This window comes from Osmerus mordax, chromosome 13, assembly GCF_038355195.1.
Source record: "Osmerus mordax isolate fOsmMor3 chromosome 13, fOsmMor3.pri, whole genome shotgun sequence".
Lineage (NCBI taxonomy): Eukaryota > Metazoa > Chordata > Actinopteri > Osmeriformes > Osmeridae > Osmerus > Osmerus mordax.
In genome coordinates, this window is record NC_090062.1 from 249,889 (window position 1) to 262,532 (window position 12,644).

The window sequence follows — 12,644 nt, forward strand, 5'->3', positions numbered from 1 at the left end:
AGGACAAGCAGGGACCACGGAAGCGGAAAGCCGAGGCCAAAAGCGGCAGGACAAGCAGGGACCACGGAAGCGGAAAGCCGAGGCCAAAAGCGGCAGGACAAGCAGGGACCACGGAAGCGGAAAGCCGAGGCCAAAAGCGGCAGGACAAGCAGGGACCACGGAAGCGGAAAGCCCAGGCCAAAAGCGGCAGGACAAGCAGGGACCACGGAAGCGGAAAGCCGAGGCCAAAAGCGGCAGGACAAGCAGGGACCACGGAAGCGGAAAGCCCAGGCCAAAAGCGGCAGGACAAGCAGGGACCACGGAAGCGGAAAGCCAAGGAAAAGGCAACAGAATTGAAACAGCTACAGAAGAAGCAAAGACAAAACCTGCCTTACCCGCAGGCACGCACCTAACCCCAAAGCCAACCTCACCCTGCTTTTGTCACACGTCCATCAGGCTCTGCCCTCCCTCGGGCAAAGCCTCCCAAAAATACCACGTTCCACTCGTCGGCGCTCCCCTCCACGGAAGTCTTTAGTAAAAGGCGAAAGGCTTGTGCGTGCTGAAGGGGAACCAGAGCGTCGATTTGAAACGACCCAAACGGCCTACCCCCAACCCCTCCGTTGGCCCTGACTCACCCGTCCGCGGGGGCGAACCGGGGCGAACCGCATCCTTCTCGGGAAAAAAAAAGGCGCGGAAACGCCACGGGCCGCAGAGGGGCTCGGCCCGCCCGCTTGGCTTTTCTTTCCTTACCGCACATTCTCCATTTCATTGATGGCTTTTTCTCCATTAAGATCCGTACGTGTTTATCGTATGCGCCTTCCAGCCAGTCCACTCCGTGTTGGTGTCGACTGACACGGCGATAAAAAACTCATTCCGATTGCCTTCCAGTTTTTCACCTCGGCCCCGCTGAATGTCAGCCAGCTCTCTCTCTCTCTCTCTCTCTCTCTCTCTCTCTCTCTCTCTCTCTCTCTCTCTCTCTCTCTCTCTCTCTCTCTCTCTCTCTCTCTCTCTCTCTCTCTCTCTCTCTCTCTCTCTCTCTCTCTCTCTCTCTCTGTCACTCACTCAGTCACTCCCTTTTTTTTTATATCTAAAAGGGCGGGAAAACGCCACCGGCCGACAGGGCTCCGCCCACACCCCCTTTTCACCCCGTTTTTTTGGTAGGGATCGCTTGTTTCGCTTTGTTGGGCCCCCCCCCCCCCCTTTTGAGGGTTTTTTGACCCTCACCCCAAAAACCCTAGCCCTAACCTAAACCCCTCTCCCCCAAACCTCAATCATTCAGACGTTCCCCTCCCTCCCTAGCTTTTCTCTTTGACACGCTTAGAAAGATTGCACCCTTCCCGGAGACGCTGCAATACCGGGGCGATGCGCGGAGCGGACGGAGCGAGCCCCTGTTCCGACTCCCTGTTGCAAAAATCCGTTTAATATGTTGTCCTCGCATGGAGGACATATCAGATATTAAACTGATAAGAACAGATTTTTTTTCTTTCTTTCTTTCGAAATATTTATTGGTTCTCACCGTTGACACCTCATTAAAAAACAAATCACTTTACATGTATTTTCTTGTGTTTTAAAAGGTACATCATTTACAGGACATAAAAAAGGGTAAAAACACTGGTGTATTTACATAAAAAGCACTGAATCGAAGTCGTGTTTAAAAAGTGCCGGCTAAAACAAATCATATGAATACAGCAGTGTTAAAAGGCCATAAAAAGGATGTACACTTCAATTAAGACATTTTTAAAGGAATGTTTTACAATGTGTCATTAAAAGTGTGGCGTGTGTATTTGGCTATGTGTGTGTTTGAGTGCACGTGTGTGTCTGTGTGAGTGTGTGGGTGCGTTTAAAAGTTCTGTTCTTCAGTTGTGCAGGACCGGGGTGAGTCTGTCTGGCTCACATCCAACTGCCCCGCTGAACAAGCCACCGAGTCACCCTCCCTCCGGGGCCCAGCGGAGATCCTCAACCTAGGCAGCCATTCCGGCGCAGCCAGGCCGCTGCCGCCCGGACCACTTCACGTGGGTGGGGGCCCCTTCCGTATGGCGCGTGGGCTGTACCACCCGAGGGTCCCTGCAGCCAGTTCCGCCGCTGCCTGGGTGGACAGCTCCACGCGCTTCCCCGCCAGCAGGTTTCTGGAGGTCCAGAGGGCTTCCTTGAAGCACGTCAGGGTGAGCCAGAGTTGGCGGAACTGTCCAGATGTCATGGTTCTCTGGCTCACCCCGTAGAGCACCAGCTGTGCGTTTAGGACCTCCCCTGCTGGCAGGCACGGGTTCAACAGGGGCCCCGCTAGGATCCACAGGTCCCGGGCGGCACTGCACTCCCAGAGCAGGTGCCTCACGGTCTCCTCTCCGCCACAAGTCGGCCGTGGGCACCTGGATGTTGTCGCCAGTCTCCGGGAGTGCATGACGGCTCTGACCGGGAGGATCTCATGGGCCACCATCCAGGAGAGGTCTCGGTGCCTGTTCAGCAGGGCAGGGTGGCTCACATTCCGCCAGACCGTGGCCGACTCACCCAGGGCGAGTCGGCGCACTCGGCTCACTTCCTCCCGTTCCTGCACAAGAGAAAGAACAGAGCGGTGTTTGGTTAAAACGGTGAGTGGTTCCTTCTCTAAAATGTGTGTTTTTAAAAACGTCTTAATAAAAAGGTAGGCCGGGGGGAGGTTAAAAGACACTGGCGTCCTCAGGTCTGTCGGGATCCACTGCAGGTGCCTGAGGTAGGACCCCATCCAGAATCTGGCCAGGGCCGCGGTCTTGTGGTTTCCGGATGGGGTCGTCGCCAGTGCCAGGTGGAGTGCGGTGTACCGGCCCCCTAAAAACAGTTTAAAATCCGGGAGTCCTTTTCCTCCGTTTCGTGGGGCCTTTTTCATCACTTCGCGTTTCAGGCGCTCCCACTTGGACCCCCAGATGAAATAAAACACCATCCTGTCGAGGGCTAAAAGAATGGGTCTGGGGGGGATAAAAACAGAACAGATTAACAAGAGCAAGGGTAAAATCACTGCTTTAATGATTAAAACCTTGCCCTCAATCGTCAGTCGTCTGAGTCCCCAGAACGTCAGTTTCTGTCGGGTTTTTGTCAGTACACCCACCCAGTTTCCGCTCCCTCCCCCCTCCCGGTCGAACTGTACCCCAAGGATGCGGAGGTCGGTCTGGGTCGTCGTCATAGGAAGCCTAGTCATGTCTGTCCCTCCCCACGGCCCAAAAAGTCTTCCCTCAGTCTTGTCCCTGTTAAGTTTGGCACCCGAAGCGAGGCCAAACCAGTCTGTCCGGTCCAGGGTCCTGTCCACGGATAAAAGGTCAGTGCATAAAATATTAATGTCGTCCATGTATAAAATGCACTTGGCAGTCAGTCCCCCAGTCCCCGGGATCCCCAACCCACAAATGAGTTGGTCCCTTCTCAAGATCTGCGCCAGCGGCTCTATACAGCAGACATAGAGTAAGGGGGATAGAGGACACCCCTGACGGACGCCGCAGTTCACTTCCACTGCTTTGGATAAGAACCCATTAACGAGGATTTTGCTGGTAATGTCCCCGTACAGCAATCCCACCCAAGCTAGAAATCTCCCGGGAAACCCCAGTTTTTGCAGTACCTTGAAAAGGTACTGGTGCGAGACCCGATCAAAGGCTTTCTCAAAATCTAAATTTAGGACTACTAGCCGAATGTTTCTGTCTCTCGCAAAACAGATGGCGTCTCTGATCAGTACCAGGCTGTCCGTGATCCTCCTTCCCGGGATGGCACAGGCTTGATCCGGGTGGATCAAGTCCCCTAAAACACAAGACATACGGGAGGTTAAAATCTTGCTAAAAAGTTTACAGTCAACATTTAAAAGAGTGATAGGTCGCCAGTTCTTGAGGTCCGTCTTGTCATTTTTCTTGAATAAAAGGGACACAATGCCCACTCTAAAACTGTCAGGTAGTCGGTCGAGTCGTTCAAAGTCCTTAAAAACAGTCAACAAGTCGTGTCTTAAAATATCCCAAAAGGTTAGATAAAATTCCAGGGGGAGCCCGTCCTCACCTGGGGATTTCCCCTTTTTAAAACACGTGATGTTCTTGTCTATTTCTAAAAGGGTAAAATCCTGGGATAAAAGCACGGTGTCTACGACTGTTTTATCTAAAAAGCTTAAATCCTCGTCCATGACGTGATTAAAAACTTCTTTTTCACTAAACAACTCTTCATAAAAGTCCTCCACCACCTTTGTAATATTTTTTGTGTCTGTTTTTAAAAACCCATCTTTGTCCTTCATGCTTGTTAAAACGTTGCTTTTGCTGATGATTTTCTTAAAAAAGTACCTGGAGCATTTCTCTCCTTCCTCCAGGTCTCTCTCTTTACTTCTTAAAATCACACCTCTACTTACCTCCTCCGCCATTAAAACCATTTCCTTTTTCACCTCTCTTATTTCGTCGTTAAAATCCAACCCTTGCTGTGTAAGTTTAAAATACCTCTCTAGCCTTTTCTGCAGTCCCACCATGCGTCTCTCTGCTTTCCTTCTTTTTTCCCTCCCTTTTTGCTTAAAAAAAGTCTGTGTCCTGTGTTTTACCATCTCCCACCACTGTGCTCGTGTTTCGAACATGTCCTGAAGGGTCTGCCAGTCCCTGAACCGCTCCCTGTACGACCTTGTTATTCCCTCGTCCTCCAACAGGGAGCAGTTCAGTTTCCACAGACCCTTCCCTACCGTCACACCTGAGGTCAGTGAAAGGGTGCACGTGAGCATACAGTGGTCCGAAAAGAATACCGGGGTTAATCTAGCATCGGTTGGGGGGGCGTCCCGGGTCAGTAAGTAGTCGATGCGAGAGGCTTTGGTGCCATCACCACTGAACCAGGTGAAGCCCTCCTCTCTAGGATGCAGGGATCTAAAACAGTCAACTAGTTTAAAATCCCTACAAAGTCCGTGTAATAAAACCGACGATCTGTCTACTTTAAAAAGTTCCCCAGCTCCTCTCCTATCTCTTCTTGATAAAACACAGTTAAAATCCCCTCCTACCACCAGGGGATCCCTCCCTAGCAGGTGGGACTGCAGATCTTCTAAAAGGTCACACCTCTCATTTTTCCCGCTAAAACCATACACATTTATCAATTTAAAATCCTTCCCTAAAAAGTTCAAATGTAGTAAAAGCATGCGTCCGTTATGTAAAACCGTGCTCCCCTTCACCAAGATGTGTGCATTTTTTATTAAAACCGCCACTCCGTCATTCTTATTATTGTTTGACCCACTCCACACCGAGGGTCCTTGGCTCCACTTATTTTCCCACTGTTGGTAAAAAGTTTTAAAAGGCAGTCCACACTCCTGAATTAAAACAATGTCTGTCTGAACAGTGCTTAAAAAGGTTAAAATGGACTGGGCTCTAAAACTCGACTTAATCGATCTTACATTAAGAGTGGTAAAAGTGAGCGCCATAAAAAGGGTGAAGGGGGTTAAAAGGGACGTGTGCATTACTAAAAACAGGGAGGGGGGTTGGGTCTAAAAAGGTGATCAAATAAAACCAATAAAACAGAAAGACAATAATCAGCAAATAAAACAAGCACTAAAAACAGATCTAGGTGACCTCCACACTATTCTGCTCACTCTTGGCCTTCTTTTTCTTTCGTTGGGGGAGGCCCGAGCTCTCCTTAGGGGACGATGTGACCAGGTTCACAGTTAAAAAGGACAGTTGGTTCGGAGAGCTGGAAGGAAATACCCTGGAAGAGGAATCTGACTCTTCAGAGCTCACTTCGGGCCTCCCCCTCTTCCCGGCGTGATCGATGTCAGCGGACAGATCTTTATGTTTTTCCCCCGCCGGGAGTTGGCCACACTGCATTAAAACCTCACTTTCGGCCGAGTCACGGGAGTCGGAGGAGGAGGAGGTGACCTTGTCGGCCTCTCCTGGGCTCTCTTCCTCCTCTACGCGCTCCTCCCGCCTCCCGTGCTCGGCCTCCTGGTCTAAAATATTTAAAACAGGGACCGTTCTCTTTGCCACTTCCTCCTGCACCTCCTTTTCCGCCCTTTCCTCGTCCACTTCCTTTTCCCCTTCCACCACCTCCACCACCACTCTCTCCTCTGTGGCTGGTCCCATCGGCTCCACGGGCGCCCTGGCCGCCCGGAGCTTGTTGGCGAAGGGCTGAGGACAGTCTCTGAACAGGTGGGAGAGCTCGCCACACAAGTTGCAAGCTCTCCCATTTGGGCACTCCGCGAAGACGTGCCCGATCTCCCGACATTTTCCGCAAACCACCTCCTGGCACGCCTCCGCGAGGTGCCCATGCTTCATGCACTTTCTGCATAGCTTTGGCTGTCCCATGTAGTGCACGAAGCCCCTGTTCTCCCCCAACACTATGATTGAGGGTAACTGCCTCAGTCCTTCAAAACCTGTCGGATCTGGAACCTGCTGGATGGGCACTCTCCAAGCTCCATTCCATATGCCATCCAGATCCTTCACTCTAACTGGAACCCCTTTAACTGTGCAGTACCTTTTCAACCAGACACAGATATCCTCGGGGTTCACAGTTTCATTAAACATCCTGACAATCACCACTTTCAAGGTGTTGTCAGTCAGTTTTTCCACGCAGAACGTTTGGGTAACTTGATCTTTGCTCACCTCGAAACGTGTCCAGAATTCTTTCAGTACCATGGCCGTGCTGAAGCTGACATCGAAGCCCTGCCCAGCAGGCAAGGCCACGATGCAGTTCAGCTCGGCCGGCGAGAACCTGAGCAGCTTCTGCAGCACCTTCCTTGAGAAGTCCAACCTGGACATCTCCACCTTTACTCCACCCACCACCTTGAACAAAAAACGGACACTGTTGTGCCTCCTCATGCCAGCACGAGCGGCCGACATTTTGGAGGCACGAACAACACTGAACAAAAAACAATCAGACACGTGGGGGGGGGGGTGACACAGCAAGAGGGAACAGGAGGGGGGGGGAGGGAACACCAACACAAGAGGGTAGGGGAGAGACAAACACTGGTGTGGGGGGGGGGGGGGGTAGGGGAGGGGATGGAGGGGGGGGGGGGCACTAACAATACAATGGAGGGTAACAAACACTGAACTGGACTACACAAACACCCCACCAAAAACCAAATCAACAAAGTAAAAGCAACTGAAAAGACCGGCCAAAAGAAATTAACCACAAATACACTTAGACAATACACAAAAACACAAGACAAGAATAAAAGACTACACCAAACGGAAAAATACTGAGACAAACACTCACACTAACAAGACACACCTGCCACCAATCAAGGCTTGGTGGCTAGGCTACACCAAACAAACACTAAAACTCACAAAAAGACTATGGACAAACAAGCTATGGACAAACTACTAAAACAAGACAGAAAGGAAACACCTAACAATATTTAAACAAATAGGACACACAAAACAAACAAGAAGATAAACAAAAAAAAAACAGGCTAAACTACACAAACACAAGACAAGGCCCACAGGGGGACCGGAAAAGTACTGGCCTTGGAGGCACTCACCCACTTCCATTCTTCCACTGGCCTAGCACTGGGCTAGGCCAGTGGAAGAATGGAAATTTCCGGTGAGTGACTCCTCCTCCAGCACTGGCTCCGGCAACCGTCTGTGGACCTGGGAACAAGGACAGAGACAGAAATCAAACACAGTATCAAGACAAATCAAATTCAAAATGATAAGGACAAACACCAACTGAAAAGGGTAACGCCCACCGGCCGGTCGATCGCCCACGGCCCAAGGTGAGATTTCGATTAGTATCGATAAGGCTCGATACTGCTCTTGATCTCAACCAAAAGGCCGAGAAGCGATGACCGCATTATCGGACGCCCCCGGCGCGCGGACCCTCCGTGCACCACCTGGGCCGCTCGGTCACCACACCGAGAACGGCCGAAACCACGGAAGCGGAAAGCCGAGGCCAAAAGCGGCAGGACAAGCAGGGACCACGGAAGCGGAAAGCCGAGGCCAAAAGCGGCAGGACAAGCAGGGACCACGGAAGCGGAAAGCCGAGGCCAAAAGCGGCAGGACAAGCAGGGACCACGGAAGCGGAAAGCCGAGGCCAAAAGCGGCAGGACAAGCAGGGACCACGGAAGCGGAAAGCCAAGGAAAAGGCAACAGAATTGAAACAGCTACAGAAGAAGCAAAGACAAAACCTGCCTTACCCGCAGGCACGCACCTAACCCCAAAGCCAACCTCACCCTGCTTTTGTCACACGTCCATCAGGCTCTGCCCTCCCTCGGGCAAAGCCTCCCAAAAATACCACGTTCCACTCGTCGGCGCTCCCCTCCACGGAAGTCTTTAGTAAAAGGCGAAAGGCTTGTGCGTGCTGAAGGGGAACCAGAGCGTCGATTTGAAACGACCCAAACGGCCTACCCCCAACCCCTCCGTTGGCCCTGACTCACCCGTCCGCGGGGGCGAACCGGGGAGAACCGGGGCGAACCGCATCCTTCTCGGGAAAAAAAAGGCGCGGAAACGCCACGGGCCGCAGAGGGGCTCGGCCCGCCCGCTTGGCTTTTCTTTTCCTTGCCGCACTTTCTCCATTTCATTGATGGCTTATTCTCCATTAAGATCCCTACGCGTTTATCGTATGCGCCTTCCAGCCAGTCCACTCCGTGTTGGTGTCGACTGACACGGCGATAAAAAACTCATTCCGATTGCCTTCCAGTTTTTCACCTCGGCCCCGCTGAATGTCAGCCAGCTCTCTCTCTCTCTCTCTCTCTCTCTCTGTCACTCACTCAGTCACTCACTTTTTTTTTTTTTTTTTTTTATATCTAAAAGGGCGGGAAAACGCCACCGGCCGACAGGGCTCCGCCCACACCCCCTTTTCACCCCGTTTTTTTGGTAGGGATCGCTTGTTTCGCTTTGTTGGGGCCCCCCCCCCCTTTTGAGGGTTTTTTGACCCTCACCCCAAAAACCCTAGCCCTAACCTAAACCCCTCTCCCCCAAACCTCAATCATTCAGACGTTCCCCTCCCTCACTAGCTTTTCTCTTTGACACGCTTAGAAAGATTGCACCCTTGAAAGGACGTTTAAGTCATAGAGATTAGGTACATTTTTACACCGGTCTGCCAAATTTATTAGTTTTGATTCACCTATGAGTCTGCCTCTTGCAGGGGAAATGAGAATATTTCATTCTACACTTCACTCGTATTTTAAGTTGTAAATGAGCAGCACAAAAAAGATGCTTTTAAATCTATGTAATATTAATAAATAATAAGTAGGCCCTATGCATTTTTATATAAAATATACTGGAATATCAGTTGTAAAAAATGTAATTAAAACCCCTGTACAACGGATGCAAGCAAGCACACCCTACAATTTCCCCAGAAATTGTACCCTCTCTAGTTACATTTAGTAATCCATCATTTATAAGTATATGGTCATGTGAAAGCATTAGAGATACACAAGCTTTATCATAGCATTTTTTCTGAGAGAGTCTATCATTCTAGTTATTTGGTGTGCTTGCCTTCGGCGAGCACAACCATCGTTCTCTCACATATATACTATTATTATTTTTATTATTTTCCCACCCCTAAGGATCAATCAATCAATATTTGCACTACATAGACAACGCCAGTGTCAAAAGGTTTGTGTTGTTTACGATTGCATTGCTTGTAGTATTATTCAAGTTCCGTTGCACGGTTTAAGTTGAAATTACGTTTTTGTGGCAAAAAGTGCCTTTTGTCGCCAAACAGAATCAGTGCAAGACAGCACACATTTACATTTAGTCATTTAGCAGACGCTCTTATCCAGAGTGACTTACAGTAAGTACAGGGACATTCTCCCTGAGGCAAGTAGGGTGAAGTGCCTTGCCCAAGGACACAACGTCATTTTGCACGGCCGGGAATCGAACTGGCAACCTTCAGATTACTAGCCCGCTTCCCTCACCACTCAGCCACCTGACTCCCAGCACACGTTGGCAACGACGCATAACTACGACGTGCATAGATGTAGTAAGACTGTTGCACACAGTAGGCTACTGGCAGCATCATACATTTAAGTAATTCAAGACTTGCATGTACAATAAGTAATTTCACATTAAATAATGTATTTAAACTCAAGCTTGTGTGGTGTGTCGCTGTCTTCAATGCCACAGCCTAAACTTGATGTCAAAAGAAACGTTTTTCATTTCTGGCGCAGTCAAACAATCCCCTTAAGTTTGGCTAGCAACAGCAGCTAGGCTAGCTTACTACAATTTACCGAGGGTCAGCTTCTCCACCGTGCAGGGCTCGAGTCTAAGATCAAATGGTCGTATTTGGCATTGTTACTGACAATGATCGCTTCCTGCAAACTTATTTTGAATTAGCCATTTCCCCCTAAATAAATGTCAAGCTTATTTACGTTTTTGGGGGCATATTTTCAGTTAGCAAATGGTACTGTACTGTTTCAATCGCTATTCTATCTAATACTGCCGGTGACAATGTTGTTACTTAGAATAGCTTGTTTCAAGGGGGTACAGCTTGTTTCAAAGGTGGTTCTTAATGACTGAATGCAATATGAGTGGGCTAAATGCTTGAAAATATCACTACTGTAGAAGGGAACAATTTCCCCAGAAATTGTACCCTCTCTAGTTGGGTGTGCTTTGCCTTCGGAAAGGGCACAACCTTTGTTCTCTCACATATATATTTAGTGTGTTTGCTGCAAGCAAAAACTATATACTTATTATTATTGGGTGTGCTTTGCCTTCGGCAAGGGCACAACCTTTGTTCTCTCTATATATTTATTGTTTATTTTCGCCCCCCTAAGGATCAGTCAATATTTGGACTACATAGACAACGCCTGTGTCAAAATGTTTGTCTTGGTCTCGATTGCGTTGCTTGTATTTTTATTTACGTTCCGTTGCACGGTTTAGGAGGTTACAACGTTTTTGTGGCAAAAAAGTGCCTTTCGTCGACGAAGGGTACTGAGTGCTATCTACGTCACCACATCAGCACACGTTAGCAACGACGCATGGATTGATGTGCTGTTGCACAGCGAGTATCGTATCGTGCCGTGGTGTACTACTACCAAAGAACTTATATTGACTCTTTGCTACTACTATCAGCATCATACATGTACATTTAAGCAAATCAAGACTTGCATGTACCGTAAGTAATGTCACATTAAAGAATGTATGTAAACTTTAAACCCAAGCTTGTGTGGTGCGTCGCTGGCTTCAGTGCCACAGCCTAAACTTTATGTCATAACAAACATTCTCATTTCCGGCGCTTTCAAACAATCCCCTCACTCAGTGAAGTTTGGCTAGCCACCGCAACTAGGTTGCTTGTAGCAAACTTCTTTTGAATTAGCCATTTCTCCCTAAATAGATGTAAAGATTATTTACGTTGTTGGGGGCATATTTTCAGTTTGCAGATGGTACTGTTTGAATCGCGATTCCATCTGAAATACTGTTGGTGACAACGTTGTTACAGTACCTTGTTTCAAAGGGGGTTCGCTTGTTTCAAAGGGGGTTCTTGAGTAGGCTAAATGCTTGAAAATATCACTAGATGGGAAAAAAATTATGGGGACGGACCCACCTGCAACCCACGCAAGCGAGCACACCCTACAATTGTACGCTCTCTAGTTATTTTTTTTCCCCCCACTTTTTTCCATCGCCTACTCCTTTCACACCGTTTAAGCTAGAAACACCGTTCAAACTTCATTTGATAAAGTCTGAACTGCTATTACGTTTCTCATTGATAATTTTTAAAGTTTTAAGGTATTAAAGTTTAAAGTGCTAAAAAAAATGAATGGTTCAGAATGTTCAAGTCAAATTCCATTGTGACGTCATGCACTGACATACATTTACATTTAGTCATTTAGCAGACGCTCTTATCCAGAGCGACTTACAGTAAGTACAGGGACATTCCCCCGAGGCAAGTAGGGTGAAGTGCCTTGCCCAAGGACACAACGTCAGTTGGCTTGACCGGGAATCGAACTGGCAACCTTCAGATTACTAGCCCGATTCCCTCACCGCTCAGCCACCTGACTCCCTCATAACTGTTTCTCACTGCGTCAATGTTTGACACTGTTTAACAATTTCCTGCCTGAATATGCATAGTTTTTCAAATAATAGACCTGAACTGTTTATACCATTTTGAAGACAAGAAGTAGGGCTTTCTAATTATATAAATATTTGTGATGATTATGTTAGGCAAATCATCCTTTATCAAGACGATTTCACGGAGCCATTCTGACAAAAATCTTCTCCGTCTGCATTACCTTTTTAGAAAACCTAATTTTTAACCACTTTCAATACAAGATAGAGGATGAGTTGGAGTGTATGAAATGTGTGTACCTTTGCCGTGAATTCAGAACAGCAGACAGATTTAAGATAGACTATTTTGTTTAAAAGTTATGACCACTGAAGTGATGAGTGGGATAACGCAATTCCAATCTAGCGCGATGGCTCTCCATAACTAAAAACGGTTCTACTTTTTTACACAATCGACCAAATTGGCCAAACAAGGTATGTACATTGAGCTTAAAGTGTACATAATCTAGCTAGATCATTTTTCTTTAAGCAAGTTTCACAAAGATCTGCAAAAATCGAGGCTCAACACTGTCATAGCTGACCGTCACGAACAGCCAAACCGGGGTCACGAAAGGTTTACTGCAGCTGGCGTTACTACGAACAAAGGCTTCGTAACTGAAAGTTTTTACTTTTAGTTGACGATATTGAACACAGATGTTAAGAAACTTGTCTTTACTCTAAACATCTTCTCCGTTTTCAATTTGAAGCAGTAAATCTAACAGT

General features: G+C 48.1%; 3 non-coding genes across 3 annotated transcripts; all 3 read right to left on the reverse strand.

The window, feature by feature from the left end:
• Positions 1–440: 440 nt before the first annotated feature.
• LOC136955884 (U5 spliceosomal RNA) lies at positions 441–558 on the reverse strand. Its single transcript, XR_010878185.1, has one exon. It is a non-coding gene; the product is annotated as a U5 spliceosomal RNA (small nuclear RNA).
• A 742-nt stretch (positions 559–1,300) lies between these two features.
• LOC136955897 (U2 spliceosomal RNA) lies at positions 1,301–1,485 on the reverse strand. Its single transcript, XR_010878196.1, has one exon. It is a non-coding gene; the product is annotated as a U2 spliceosomal RNA (small nuclear RNA).
• Positions 1,486–8,137: 6,652 nt separating this feature from the next.
• On the reverse strand, positions 8,138–8,255 carry LOC136955885 (U5 spliceosomal RNA). Its single transcript, XR_010878186.1, has one exon. It is a non-coding gene; the product is annotated as a U5 spliceosomal RNA (small nuclear RNA).
• Positions 8,256–12,644: the final 4,389 nt, after the last annotated feature.